Source organism: Suricata suricatta, chromosome 8 (genome assembly GCF_006229205.1).
Source record: "Suricata suricatta isolate VVHF042 chromosome 8, meerkat_22Aug2017_6uvM2_HiC, whole genome shotgun sequence".
Lineage (NCBI taxonomy): Eukaryota > Metazoa > Chordata > Mammalia > Carnivora > Herpestidae > Suricata > Suricata suricatta.
The window spans coordinates 130,618,967-130,632,984 of NC_043707.1; the positions used below are offsets into that span (position 1 = coordinate 130,618,967).

The 14,018-nt window shown below is 44.8% G+C and overlaps 1 long non-coding RNA gene and 1 other non-coding gene across 2 annotated transcripts; one reads left to right on the forward strand and one right to left on the reverse strand.

The window, feature by feature from the left end:
* Positions 1-5,783: 5,783 nt before the first annotated feature.
* Positions 5,784-10,266, reverse strand: LOC115299742. Its single transcript, XR_003912315.1, has 2 exons — positions 10,184-10,266; positions 5,784-5,850 (listed from the first exon to the last, which is right to left on the reverse strand). It is a non-coding gene; the product is annotated as an uncharacterized LOC115299742 (long non-coding RNA).
* On the forward strand, positions 7,566-7,698 carry LOC115300564. Its single transcript, XR_003912729.1, has one exon. It is a non-coding gene; the product is annotated as a small nucleolar RNA SNORA70 (small nucleolar RNA).
* Positions 10,267-14,018: the final 3,752 nt, after the last annotated feature.

A 14,018-nucleotide genomic window follows, 5' to 3' on the forward strand; every position in this document is an offset into this window, starting at 1 on the left:
TGGGGGGCGGGGTTGGTGTCGGCGCCGGAGCGGGAACGCCCCCCTCCACCCCCGCGCAGCCGCGAAGGCGAGCGGGTCGCCTTTGTTCCTCGCCTCCAGGCTCGGGCTCCACCGCCCCTGAGCGGCGCCCCGTGTGCAGGGCGTGTGCCCTCTCCCGAGTCGCTTCTGCCCTCTGAGCCCTTGCAAAGCGGGGCTCGTCACCCCTACCCTCGCTCGGGGAAGGGAGTGCGTTTTATTTGGCCGTGGCCTGGACGCCACCGTGGGAAGCCGTAATTGAGCCTGAGAATGAAGGCGCTTTCCGGAGCCTTGTTTGGTGGGGATGGCAGCTCGGTGGCGGATGCCGCTGCCTTGAACCGTAGTGGCGCTCGCAGAGAGGAGCGCCGGGCTTCCGCGGGCCAGGAGACCTGCCAAAGGTGCCGAGCGACAGCGTAACCGAGAGGTCGGGCTCTTTAAAGAAAAGTGTCTTTGAAGTGCTGTCAGCAGGAGGAGAGCCGAGACGTTGCGGTTCATTGGCTGGCCGCGAGGCACGCACTGCGCAACTAGTTTCTGATAGGTTTTAAGGCCCATTATTTCGAGCTGAGCCCTAAACTGGAACAATAGATTGGAATATGTTATTTCTGTCTGTTGAGAACAGCTTCCATTTCACTTCTTTTTCAAGCCCCTTATGAGTATGTAAATAGATTGACTCAATAAAATATTATGTGCCTTCCAGTGTCATTTCAAATCCTGAAAGAGCTATTGTTTTTCTGATTTCAAGGGAATATTAAAATATGAATCTTGGCATTTTAACGTTCACTTTGCGGCTGAAATCAACAAAGCCAGGAAATTCAAGAGTAATGCTTCTCTATTTGTCTTCCAGTCTTTGCTTTTTGTGCAAGGTATTTTTGTTTAATGGGTTTGGATTGTTTTGTTTTGGTTTAGGTTTTGTTTTTCTTCACAGCAGCATGAATTCATAACCGAGCCAGCCTTTTCTGGCTCAGGTCCTCATGTCTTTTGGTGTTACAGCTACAGTAGGGGTTTTTTCCCCCTCTTCCTATGTATAATTACAAGGGGGTGGTTATCTGTTTCAGTAATAAGGGAGTTAAACTCATAATGATAGGTTGGAAAGTTAAAAAACTTATTATCGTTGAGGGAACAGATCAGGATTTGATGGCTTCCAGATGAAAGAAACGTTTTAGGAGTAGCTGTTAGAGGCCAAATTTTGTCTCCATTTCAGTGTGACTAAAAGCATTGCATGGAATTCTAATTTTTTATAATCTCTCTCAATATTCTGTACAGCACAACATGTTTTCCTGGTATTGAGAACTTATGAAATACATTGTTTCTTATATTCTTCTATTTTTCTTAAACCCTTACTTTTTGTCTGTACAACCAAGTAGTATGAAACCATTAGTTTTATTGGAAATTAGGTCAGAATAAGGCAGACAAAACGCTATGCCTTTAGGAGCCAGGCAGTTGAAATTTAGAGACTGATTGCACAGTCCTTTCACTTTGTACAGCTGTAAAAGGATCTATTTAACAATTCTGATTCTGGGGCATCTTGGTGGCTCAGTCGGTTAAGCTGCTGACTTCAGACTTTTGCTCAGGTCATGATCATGCGGTTCATGGGTTCAAGCCCCAAGTCGGGCTCTGTGCTGACAGCTCAGAGCCTGGCACCTGCTTCAGATTCTGTGTCTCCTTCTCTCTCTGCCCCTGCCCATTCACACGTTGTCTCTCAAAAATGAATAAACGTTAAAAAAAAAAAATTCTGATTCCTCAAATTTGTTTTTATTTCTAAAACATGTTCTTCTTCACACCTTTAACTGTATAAAATATTTGCAATTTGTATTTTCGTAGACTGGATAGTATTTTGCACTATTCATTCACATTTCCCTTATGACCAGTGCCATACATTTGCAAAACAGTTGAACAGAAATTGAGGAAACTTCTCTCCTAATGTTCGTCTCAAAACATTTTCCAACTTCCTATGCCAAAAGGCCAAACAGTATTAAACAGGTGGGCTTTTCTTTTTTAAATGTTATTTATTTTTGAGAGAGAGAGAGAGCGTGAGCAGGGGAGGGTCAGAGAGAGGAGTCCCAGGATCTGAAGACAGGCTCCAGGCTCTGAGCTGTCAGCACAGAGTCTGATGCGGGGCTCAAACCCACGAACTGTGAGATCATGACCTGAGCCTAAGTCAGCCGCTTAACCGTCTGAGCCACCCAGGTGCCCCAAACAGGTGGGCTTTAAATGTGCCAAGCCAAGCTCAAATAATCAGATTCTGAATTACAACAATCTCACGATCTGCCCTTGGAGTAAAAGTGCTTTGTACGTAAGTCCTAGGACTGGTTTCATTCTGTCAGACCATGTAGGACTAGAGGCCATCACCAATCCGTTGTTCCTATAGTTTTTCTTTCTTTTTAAACTGAGCTGCTTAATTTGTACGGTTTTGTGTTCCCTGAGAAAAACTGGATGTTCACCAGACTGTTTCATTAAGCCTAAATCTTAGAGACAGCCAGGGCAGAATCAGAGTGGTATGTGCTAGGCCCCCTGGGCTTATTTTTTTGACATTTGGTGAAGATTGTGTGCAGCTTTTCTAAACAGCATAGAAAGACTGAAGATCCTAGCCATTGTTCCAGGAAAGGAGAGCTTTTCAGGCCAAATTCTAGCATAGGAGGGAATTTAAAACAATAACAGTTATAACCCTTTCCTGGTAAGGATAAATAAGCTCTTTTAGAGACTTTAGTAATATAGGAAGTTCTTCAAAATATTTTTGGCAGCAGTGAAGCACTCCCACATGCTGTAATAGTCTAGGCAAAACTCAGAAGTTCAGCACTTCAGAAGTCCTGGAGTTCAAAGAACAAATCTTTGCAGCCAACAGTATGTTTCTTAGAAAAATAGAAACACATCTATGAAAATAAAACAGACCCCCAGGACAACCCAACATTTGTCTTGCCGGAGTACAGCTGTTCATCCATATAACAAGATTCCTGATAACTGTACAGTTTATGTGGAACCTATAGATTTGGCATCTTGGCATCATGGTTTAAATGGCCTGTATAGGGGCGCCTGGGTGGCTCAGTCTGTTAAGCGTCCGGCTTCGGCTCAGGTCATGATCTCACGGTTCGTGGGTTCGAGCCGCATGTCGGGCTCTGTGCTGACAGCTGGCTCAGAACCTGGAGCCTGCTTCAGATTCTGTGTCGCCCTCTCTCTCTCTCTGACCCTCCCCTGCTCACACGGTCTCTCAAAAAAAATTTAAAAATAACAGGAAAAAATAAAAAATAAAATAAATGTCCTGTATAGACAATACATCAAAAAGACTTCTGAATGGCAAGCTCTTTAGTACTTTGTTTATTTAACAAGTAAGTTTTGAGCATCAACTTTGTGCCAGATCCTATTCTGAGTCCTTAGGCTATATTGCTGAAGACAGCAGTCAGATTGCTATTCTCCTGAAGCTTGGCTGGTTTGGGAAACGGGGTGCAGGGGTGGTGGTGGGAGGGGGAGAAGAGACAATATAATCCCCAGGAAAACAATTGGAGCAGTAAATGCTATGGTGAAAATATCAAGACACTTAAGAAATGAAGCGTGCGTTGCAATTAAGCGAGGTGGTTAGAGTGGGCCTAGTGCAGATACCTGAGGGGTGCCTGGGTAACTTGGTTGAGTGTCTGCTTCTTGATTTCAGCTCAGGTCATGACACCAGAGTCATGGGATCAAGCTCTATGTCTGCTTAAGCTCTCCCCCTCTGTCCCTCTCCCCCTCTCGCAAGCGCTCATGCTCTCTTCTCTTTCTCAAATAAAAATTTAAAAACAGAGAAAAGAAGATACTTGAGTAAAGACTAGCAGAAACTAAGGAACCAAATTGTGGCTACTTAGGGAGGCGGTTCCAGGGGGAGGGAACAGGAAGTGCGAAGGTTCTCAGGTAGGAGCATGACTGGCACATCTGAAATCTAGCAAGGAAATCACTGTGGCTGAAACAGAATGAACAATGGGGAGAGTGTAGGAGATGATGGATGTCAGCTCAGGCGAGTAGGGACAGCTCTATAGAACTTGGAAGGCCATGGGGGAGGACTTTGGCTTTTAATTGACATGGAGGTGTTGCATAGGTGACTGAGGTTTTGAGAGTTATTGAGAATTAAGAAACTAAGGATAAAAGCAGGAGCCCATGAGGGGACTATTTCAGTAATCCAAGAGATAGGTAGGGGTGACTTCAGGGTCTGAGGGATCCTAGATATATTTTGAAAGTAAATCCAGAATGCCTTGCTGATGGATTGAACATAGAGTTGATAAAAAGAGGAGTCGAAAATGAGCCTGGGGTATTTGACCTGAGCAACTAGGAAGATAGAGTTGCAAACAACTGAAATAGGGAATACTGGCTAGAATAGTTTTATAGAGGAATATGAAGAGCTCAGGTTGAAATATTTATTAGATGGAGACATTAGGTAGGCAGCTGGTTATGAGTCTCAAGTTCAGGAGGATGTTCTGAAGATCTGTATTATTCAGGAGATGCATTCTATATATATTGTGTCTGTGGGACTATGTGTGAGAGAGGGTGGGAAAAAGGTGAGGGAGGGAGGGAGAGACAGTTTGGGAGTTGTCAGCATAGGAATGGAATTTAAAGTCTGAAACCGGATGAGATCACCCAGGGAGTTAAGTGTAGTTATAGAAGAGAAGAGAACCTGGAAAGCCCTGGGGCATTTGACACTTAGGAAAGAGATCTCAGAAGTCAGGAGGAACTTGCAAAGCAACTGAGAAGGAGCAAACCAGTGAGGGAGGAGGAAAACCAAGAGAGGGAAGTGTTCAGGAAGTCCGAGGAAGAAACTGGAGGAGGAGGGAGTGCTCTACTGTGGGATGCTGTGGTGAGGCAGGATTAACTATTGGAGCACCATAGGGTCATTGGCGACCTTGACGAGAAGTTTTGGTGGAGCAGTGGGTCAGGAGTCTGCCTGGACTAGATTGAAGAAAAAAATTTGTGAGTCTGGAGTCACGTTGGGAAAAGTACTACAGTGAATTCGGAGGGGAAGATGCCAGGGGCAGTGATGGTAGAAAGTACCCTTCAGTTTCTGAGAGTTCCTGGATCGGTGCAAGAATCAGGAACTCAAAACATTTAGGCTTCTGGAACAGTTATAACCCACTCAAGATATGGTCTGCTTTCAGCTTTGCACCTGTTCCGTGATGACATGAATGTTATACAAAAGACTACTACTTCCTATAAAATCTGCAAATTCTGAACTTGGAGTTTGGTCAGTACTTGGAAGAACTTGGTCAGTAGGACAAGGAATCTAGCAGAGAGCTTTTCCTGGAATTTATGTAACCAGCAGTGCTCACCAGCAGTCTGAGGTGATTCAGCCAGTCATGGAGTGCTTACAGATGCAACAAAGCAGACTTTGCCCCGGTTTCTCAAGCGTGTACCTCAATAATCCCTGATGATTCTGCAGCTTTTGTTGAACTTCCCGTAAAAAGCCTAGACCCATGATGGCAATCTATCACAAGAATGGGAAAGTGCCCCTTTCAACAGGTTTCCTGCCCTTGTCATGTTGGAGACTGCTCTATTAATAGGAGTCGCTAGGGGCACCTGGGTGGCTCAGTTGGTTAAGCCTCCAACTTCGGCTCAGGTCAGATCTCACGTTCGTGGGTTCGAGCCCCGCATCAGGCTCTGTGCTGACAGCTAGCTCAGAGCCTGGAGCCTGCTTCTGGTTCTGTGTCTCCTTCTCTCTCTGCCCCTCCCCCTCTCATGCTCTGTCTCTGTCTATATCAAAAATAAATAAAACACTAAAAAAAAATAGGAGTCGCTAGTGAATGACAGTTAACTAGATTGGCCGTGTGCTTTATTTGAAAACGTATTTCTCATCCTGGCTTCAGCTCCACCATGAGAGTCCTGTAGACTGATAAATATAGTTCAGTTAACATTTTTATTTTGAATTGCATTACCTGATCGTTTCTTATAGGAGCATGTGATAAAATACAGATATAATGCATTCCGTATATATCCTCCTGAAACATTTATGCTGAATAGCCCCCTTTGAAACCATCTTTATTTGGAAGTATTTATCAATTTGGATGAAGCCTAAAATATTAAATGATTGAATTTATATTTTCTAATACTCATGAGACATTGCCCTGGCTAGCCTTAAACCATTTTTCCCTTGTCCCGGCCCACACAAGGCTTCCATCAGTTACCCTGATTTTCCCAGTGCTTTTTCCATTTGGGGGCCAAGGAAGACTGTCTCCCTATGATGGATTATCAGAATACCAGAATCCTAGGCCATTCTGATACATCTGCCTTGTGAGACTTTCTCACACCTCCTGAAAAATCACTGATGTAGAACTTAAATACAGATGAGGGGCAAAAGGTCTTTTTCCTCACAAACCGGTTAGTTGATTTGAGATTTATTTCTAATGGTATGAGTATATCAGTTGCTGGCATGGAGGATATATTGTGAATAATTGACTTCCTTGAGAGGTCCAAAACTTACTACATGTTTTAAAAGACATATCTCCTATTTTCGTACCTATTTATTTACTTTTTAGTGGGTATACCCAATGTGGGGCTTGAACCCACAACCCCAAGATTAAGAGTTGCATGCTGTATTAACTGAGCCAGCCAGGCACCCCACATACCCTTTCTTTAAATTAAAAAAAAAAAAAAGTATAGCATCTATCATATTGGAGAAAATGAAGTTATTTGTACAAATATGCTGGACGTTTGGGGTTTTTTAATTTATTTTATTTATTTTTGAGACAGAGAGAGACAGAGCATGAGCAGGGAGGGGGAGAGAGAGAGGGAGACCAGAATCAGAAGCAGGCTCCAGGCTCTGAGCAAACATTCAGCACAGAGCCCAACACGGGGCTCGAACCCACGAACATGCGATCATGACCTAAGCTGAAGTCAGAGACTTAACCGACTGAGGCACCCAGGCGCCCTTGGGTTTTTTTTTTAATAAACCTTTTTTTTTTTTTTTTAAGTTTATTTACTTTGAGAGAGAGAGAAAGAGAGCACAAGCAAGAGAGGAACAGAGAGGGAGGGAATCCCAAGCAGGATCCACACTGTCAGCGCAGAGCTCCATGCAGGGCTCAGACTCGGGAACCATGAGATCAGGACCTGAGCTGAAACCAAGAGTCAAATGCTTATTGGAGTGAGCCACTCAGGTGCCCCCATGCTGGAGGTTTCTAACCATTGATTACAGTTCTGTCTTTTAGAGAAAAACAGAACCAGTGTTGGGTTTGTTTTTTAATAACAAGTCCTTTGAATATTTGAATTTCCTTATTCTTTGTGTGAACTGTCCTTGCCTTTGTTCAATAAATATTTAATTGGCATTTAAATCAGAGAATGGGAAAAGTTGGGTGTAAAATGAGACCAGGAAAATGGAATGGTAGCTGGTGAGGGGTGAGTGGCTGGGGAGAATGGGATCTAGAGAAGTTTGCTTGTTTTTAAGATGGAAGAAATTACCAGACTCTTTTATAGCACTGCTTATACAGTAGATAAGTGATGTGGGCAGGAGAGTTTGACCGGATCCGGGTTCTTAAGTAAGGGAGAAGGACTGCGTGCAGACAGGAACTGGCTTTGGACAGGAATATAAAATGGTTCATCTGACTCAGCCAATTAAACGGAACATACACTTTCCCCTTGGGGGCCAGTGTGCCATGGCTGCGAACAGTAGCCTCTTGGGTAGTGTATACAGCCTGTTGTTTGTATGATTTCCCTTAAGGGACTTTGGAAACAGTGGCCATTCGTTTCTGACCTCATACTGTCTCCAATCTAGGCTCCACACAGGTATGCAGCTAGCTACCTTTGGAAAACCTCAGGGTACAGTGACCAGGGTCCACACTGGCCAAGTCCTCATGTCCATCCGTACCAAGCTGCAAAACAAGGAGCATGTGAATCAAGCTCTAAGCAGGGCCAAGTTCAAGTTCCCTGACTGCTGGCAGATCCACATCTTCAAGAAGTGGGATTTGGGGCACCTGGGTGGCTCAGTCGGTTGAACATCCGACTTCAGCCCAGGTCATGATCTCACGGATTATGAGTTCAAGTCCTGTGTCGGGCTCTGTGCTGACAGCTCGGAGCCTGGAGGACCCTTCGGATTCTGTGTGTCTCTCTCTCTCTGTCCCTCCCCAGCTCATGCTCTTTCTCTTTATTTCTCTGTAAAGAAAAAAAAAAATAAATAAGTGGCATTTTACTGAGTTTAATGTGGACAGATTTAAAGACACAGTGGCTGAAAAGCCCCCCAGGTGGCTATAAGGTCAAACACATCCCCACTGGTGGCCCTCTGAACAGATGGCGTGCCCTGCCCTCTGGGGCACCTTGGCAATGGCCCCTCCTCATTCAGCCCTATCAGTAAATCTTCCTTCCTGTCCAAAAGTAATAAACCGATAGATAGAGAAATAGTTCCTCCAGTGAGAGACCAAAAGCTGGAACACACCGTGTAAATGCTGGTAAGCAGATGTGGTTGAACAAGCCGGAACAAGAAATGCTGCTAGTACGCTAAGAGAGGGTGTCAGGACCAGGAAGTGATCTCTGCTTCGTTTACCCCGACTGCACAGGAGAAGAGTGATACAGCACACCCGTCAGGAGGCTTTGATTTCTTTCCCGCGTCCTTGGGCCTGTCTCTTAAACGTTTCTGGCAGGATCTTTGTATGACTTTGCCACTAAACTAAACTAATGTCTGGCAAACAGTAGTTGTTCAATAAACATTCACTGAGTTAATTTCAAAACAGGGTTGTTTTGAAGATCCAGTAAAACAAAGAATGGGCGTAAAAGTGCTTTGTAGTCTGGGAAATGTGATTCAAATCCAAAGTGTTTATTATGTCCAGGAGAGTTAGGATAAAGTCCACTGGGTTTTCTGACTCCTTAAATGAGAAGTTTTATGTAAATGTGGAAAGACGGTTATTGTTACTTAGACTTCTTTTCTTTTGCTTTTTAAAATTTTTTAAAGTTGATTTCTTTACTCTGAGAGGGAGCATACGTGAGCAGGGCAGGGACAGAAAGAGGGAGAGAGAGAATCCCAAGCAGGCTCCGCACTGGCCACATGTAGCCCAATGCGGGGCTCACTCACCAACCTGTGAGATCATGACCTGAGCTGAGATCAAGAGGTGGATGCTTGGGGTGGTTAAGTGTCCAGCTTCAGCTCAGGTCATGATCTCGCGGTTGATGAGTTCAAGCCCCATGTCAGGCCCTGTGCTGACAGCTCAGAGCCTAGAGCCTGCTTTGGATTCTGTGTCTCCCTCTCTCTCTGCCCCTCCCCTGCCTTCTATCTGTCTCTCTCTCATAAAAATAAATAAACATTAAAAAAAAATAAAAAAAAGAGCCGAACGCTCACCAACTGAGCCACCCAGGCACCCCATAGGCTTTTTTTTTCTTAGAGGGATAGAGCAAAACCTAAAATGTCTGTCAACTGGTTTGTTTGTCAACTTTTACCTATTAACCCATGTAATGTCACAGAAGTGAGAAAGAATAAAAAGACCAAAAAAGACCCGAAACCATCTAAGTCAGCCAGCTGGATGTGAGTGTCACAAAGTTCCAAGTTACATTTATAATACTGAGCACATCATAAGTATTGTATTACCCTTCCTTTTCTTCCTTTCTTTCTTTGCTTTGCCTTGGTTTTTGGTAGATTATAATTTCCAAAGCAAATACAAATTAGAGATGTGGATTTACTTTTCTAGGTAACAATAAAGTTTCAAGTTTGTTGATGTCTCTGCTGAGAATTTCTTAACATACCCCAATACACTGACCTATTTTCATGATAAATCTATATGATCTTCACACATATTGTAGAACTGGTCTGGACCAAAGCTCTAGCTGATAAGAATAACTAAGAAAAAAAAATCCCCATCTAGTGCATTTCTGTTTTCTTACCAGGATTACAATAGATAATATACTTGATTCCTGGAGTTTGAAAGCAATTTCCTATATGCTATGGTTGGTTGGTTTTTAATATGCATTTTTTAAGTAACCTCTACCCCCAACATGGGGCTTGAACTCATGACCCCAAGATCAAGAGCGTCACCCTCTATCGCCTTGAGCCAGCCAGGCATCCCACACTAAGGTTTCATTCCTAGGAGAAGCCCTTCTCTGTGATTCTCACAGAATATCTGCAAGAAGAAGTCATGATCACTGGTGATTCGCTATTAGATAATTAGCTATAGTCATCCAAGAGGATTCAGCGGAGTAGTTGAAGATTAAATTTAGGAATTAGGCGTTTGGAGCTCACCGGGATCCCGTGAGTGTCTTTAAGCGTTGTAATACGGAATGCTTAATTAGACTTCCAGCCTAGTTCCTGCTGTTACCCAGCACCGGGCCTTTTAGGATTACCTGGAAAAAAAAATACTCAGCTCTCAGAAAATCTCAGAAGTCACGCTCAGGCTGAGAAAAGATATTTGCTGAGTAATGCAGCTCAGTCCCCTGCCTTGTAAAGCCGGAAGAGTCTTCTGTGTTTTTCCAATTAGCCCCGCCAGATTTCCTCTAGGCATGACTGGGTGTCCTCAAGCCAACCATTCTGCCTCTGGGGATTTATGCATTCCCGGTGACATTTTCTACACCACCTGATGTGATAGTCTCCCTACACGGGTTTCCTGTTCTGGGTCACATTGAAGGATTGTGCCACACGGTCTTAACCTACTTTTGTCTCCCGCTGCCTCAGGAAACAACAACAGTTGTATCGGCCTTCACTGTAACACCCGTCCACCCTGCACTGGGCACCTTTTAATCTGGAGGATCCCCAAGCCCGCCGCAAACATTAATTACACTTCATAAATACCTCACTGATACTAGGCTGCAAGCCCCGCTAGGCCCACTTATGATTAGCCTTCCCCAAATGAGATGTTCTTTTCTTCAGCCCACTTAGAGCAAGGAGAAATTTGGGTCATGAGCTCAGCTCCCCTCGCCTACTTAAAACTGCCCCTGGGGCTGTAGGAGAACTACTTTCCTCTCCACGCTCCCCCAACAGCCAGAATATAGTGTTTTGGTGTGTTTTTATTTTGTCTTGTTCATTTATTTGTTTTTTATTCATTTACATATTTTTGAGAGACAGAGAGAGAGCATGAGCAGGGAAGGGCAGAAAGAGAGGGAGATACAGAATCTGTATCTGAGCTGTCAGCACAGAGTCTGACTTGGGGCTTGAACCCACGAACTACGCAATCATGACCTGAGCCGGAGTCAGAGGCTTAACCGACTGAGCCACCTGGGTGCCCCTGCACCTGCTCACTCATTCTGAAGCCTAGATCAGGCCTGTGTGTGAGGAGCAGAGAGAAGGCATACAAAAGGGCCAAGGACCAAGTGGTCATGGTCAGGATAAACCAAGAAGCTTCTTATCTGCTTTGATGTGGTCGTGTAGCAAATAGAGCCCTGACCGGGTGGGGGGCTGGCTGGCTTAGTCGGTTAAGTGTCCAACTTTGGTTCAGGTCATGATCTCATGGTTCATGGGTTCAAGCCGCATGTCAGGCTCTGTGCTGTGGGCTCCGTGCTGACAGCTCAGAGTCTGGAGCTTGCTTCAGATTCTGTGTTTCCTTCTCCTTCCCCACCCCCTTGCATTCTCTCTCTCTCAAAAATAAAAATAATAACATTTTAAAAAAATAATAAAAAATTTAAAAAATTTAAAAAAAAGAGCCCTGACAGGGAGCTAAGAGTCCTCAACCGGCCGTTGGCAGACCGTGTGACCTCAGCCCAGTTTCTGTATGTCTCAATTCCCCACCGACAGAATGAGAGCTGCTGGTCTAGTCGAGGGGTCAGCCAACTTCTGCAAAAGGCCGAATCGTACCATGTTGGGCTTGATGGGCCATATTGTCTCTGTGGCCACTACTCAATTCTGCCACTGTCGCTCAAAAACAGCCACAGACAAACTGTGAGCAAATGAAGGTGGACATGTTCCAATAAAACTTTATTGTGGAAACTAAAATTTGAATTTCATGTAATATTCCCATGTCATGAAACATTATTCTTCTTTCAGTTATTTTTGAACCATTTAAAAATGTAAAAAAAAAAAAAAAAAAAAAGAACTTGTTTAGCTCTCAGGCTGTAGGAAAAACAGGCACTGAGGCAGCTCTGGCCCAGGAGCTGAAGTTTGCCAGCTTCCAGACTAGATAATCCCAGAGCATCCTTCCAGTTTAATCTTCCACAGTTTTAAGAGTTGACTTAAGAGGCACCTTAAGAAGATTGCAGGTTGAAATAGGTATAGGGAAGAGGGGCAGAGAGAGAGGGAGACAGAGGATCTCAAGCAGGTTCCACGCTGTCAGCACAGGGCCTGATGCGGGGCTTGGTCCCACGAACTTTGAGATCATGACCTGAACTAAAATCAAGGATCAGAGGCCCAAACCGATTGAGCCACCCAGGCACCCCACATTGATTTAAGATTCATCCCTCATGCAAATGTGCTATTCTTATATCCAAAATAATACATTCAACTTTACTGTCAGTAAATATTACTGAGGATATGATAGAACATGAATTTGGAGAGGAACAGAGGCCCAGACATTGTGTCTGGAAATGTAAAGTGGTGTATTTATAACTAAATATGCAAAGGTGGGTAAGAGAAGGAAGAAGCAGGCTCTTCCCCACTCATCAGCTTTGCAGAGTTTGGGCCCCCATGTCTTGGGGTCAATGTGCCAATCCTTTAAGGAACGAGCCCTTGATTGGGGAAGGGGTGTCAGGAAAACTGGGTCTCAGCCTAGCTTGTAGCTTGCCATGTAAGAGGCAAATCATTTGCCTTCAGCTTCCTCACCTACAATATGAGGTTGAGGACCCCGATGTGCACCGTGGGGAGCAGAGAAGGTGTCGGAGTGCCTGTGAGCCCTGGCAATGCCCCGGCAATGTCCAGAATGTAAGGAGCATTTGCCTGGTTGGATTAGTCGCCTCCCACTGACTAGCAAACTATAGTCCTTATGTTACTGCCCTAAGATCCCAAGCGTGCTGATTGGCAGTTACAGACCAAGGACCCACCCTTCCTTGAGCGATGGCTGGTCCAAGCCTTCCAACCTTACTTGTCCCAAGTCACGTAGGTGGATTTATTGAGCCATGCCTGTCCTGTAGTCAGCTCTAAGAGAGCGCCTTGATGGGTTAAATCCATACACCCCACCCAGTAAAAAACAGCCACCGTTCCTTGCAGTGATCATTCAGATCCATCATGCCTATTCCTGGCTCAGGCCTTGACCTCTGCTGTTTCTTCTGCCTGTACTGCTTTGCCTCCAGATCTGCACATGAAGCCTCCTCCACATTAGTCAGGTCTCAAATAGCACTTCCTTAGGCCCTTTGTACCATCAAGAACTCCTTTCCCTTGCTTCATCTCTCTTCCTTATACTTATTTCAACCTGCAATTTTTTTTTAAAGTAAATCCTACCCCTGATCTGGGGCTCAAACTCTCCACCCAGAGATTAGGAGTCACACGCTCTACTGACTGAGCCAGCCAGGTACACCAAAATAAAAGCAGGTTTTCGGTGGGCTGTTGATTGTGAAAGAGTTGAGAGGGCTGGAGGAGCAAATAGAATAATGAACCCAGAAGCCCACTTTTTTTTTTTTAATTTAAGTAAGCTCCACACCAACATGGGGCAAACTCATGACCTCAAGACCAAGCATTGCACACTCTATCCACTCAGCCAGCCAGGTGCCCACCAGAAGCCCACTCTTGTCACGAGGCTAATGGGCCATCCTTGGGCGGGGTTCGCCCTACTCCAGCGGATCGTTACTATGAAACAAAGAACAGCCTGCCCCATTGCCCATAGAACCCACCAGTTTCAGCTTGAAGAAGATGTCACATGTCCGACACCAAGACAGTATTTCAGAATTTCTTCAGGACTGAAATTCCGATTTGCATTTGCATCTGCTTCAGAGATGTGTTCAGTAAATGATAGTTGGACTGGATTCCAGCCTCTTCCCACAGCTGTCTTTTCCCCTCCCTTTCCCCTTCCCAGGCCTACCCCCACCGCAGGCACATCAAGATTCATCTCCAAGAATGCATCCCTCTCCCGTCCCCACTGGACTCCGAGGTCTCAGGACAGTTTCTTCATTGTCATTCATTCTGGCCTTTCTACACATACTCACGTGGCTCATGCCTT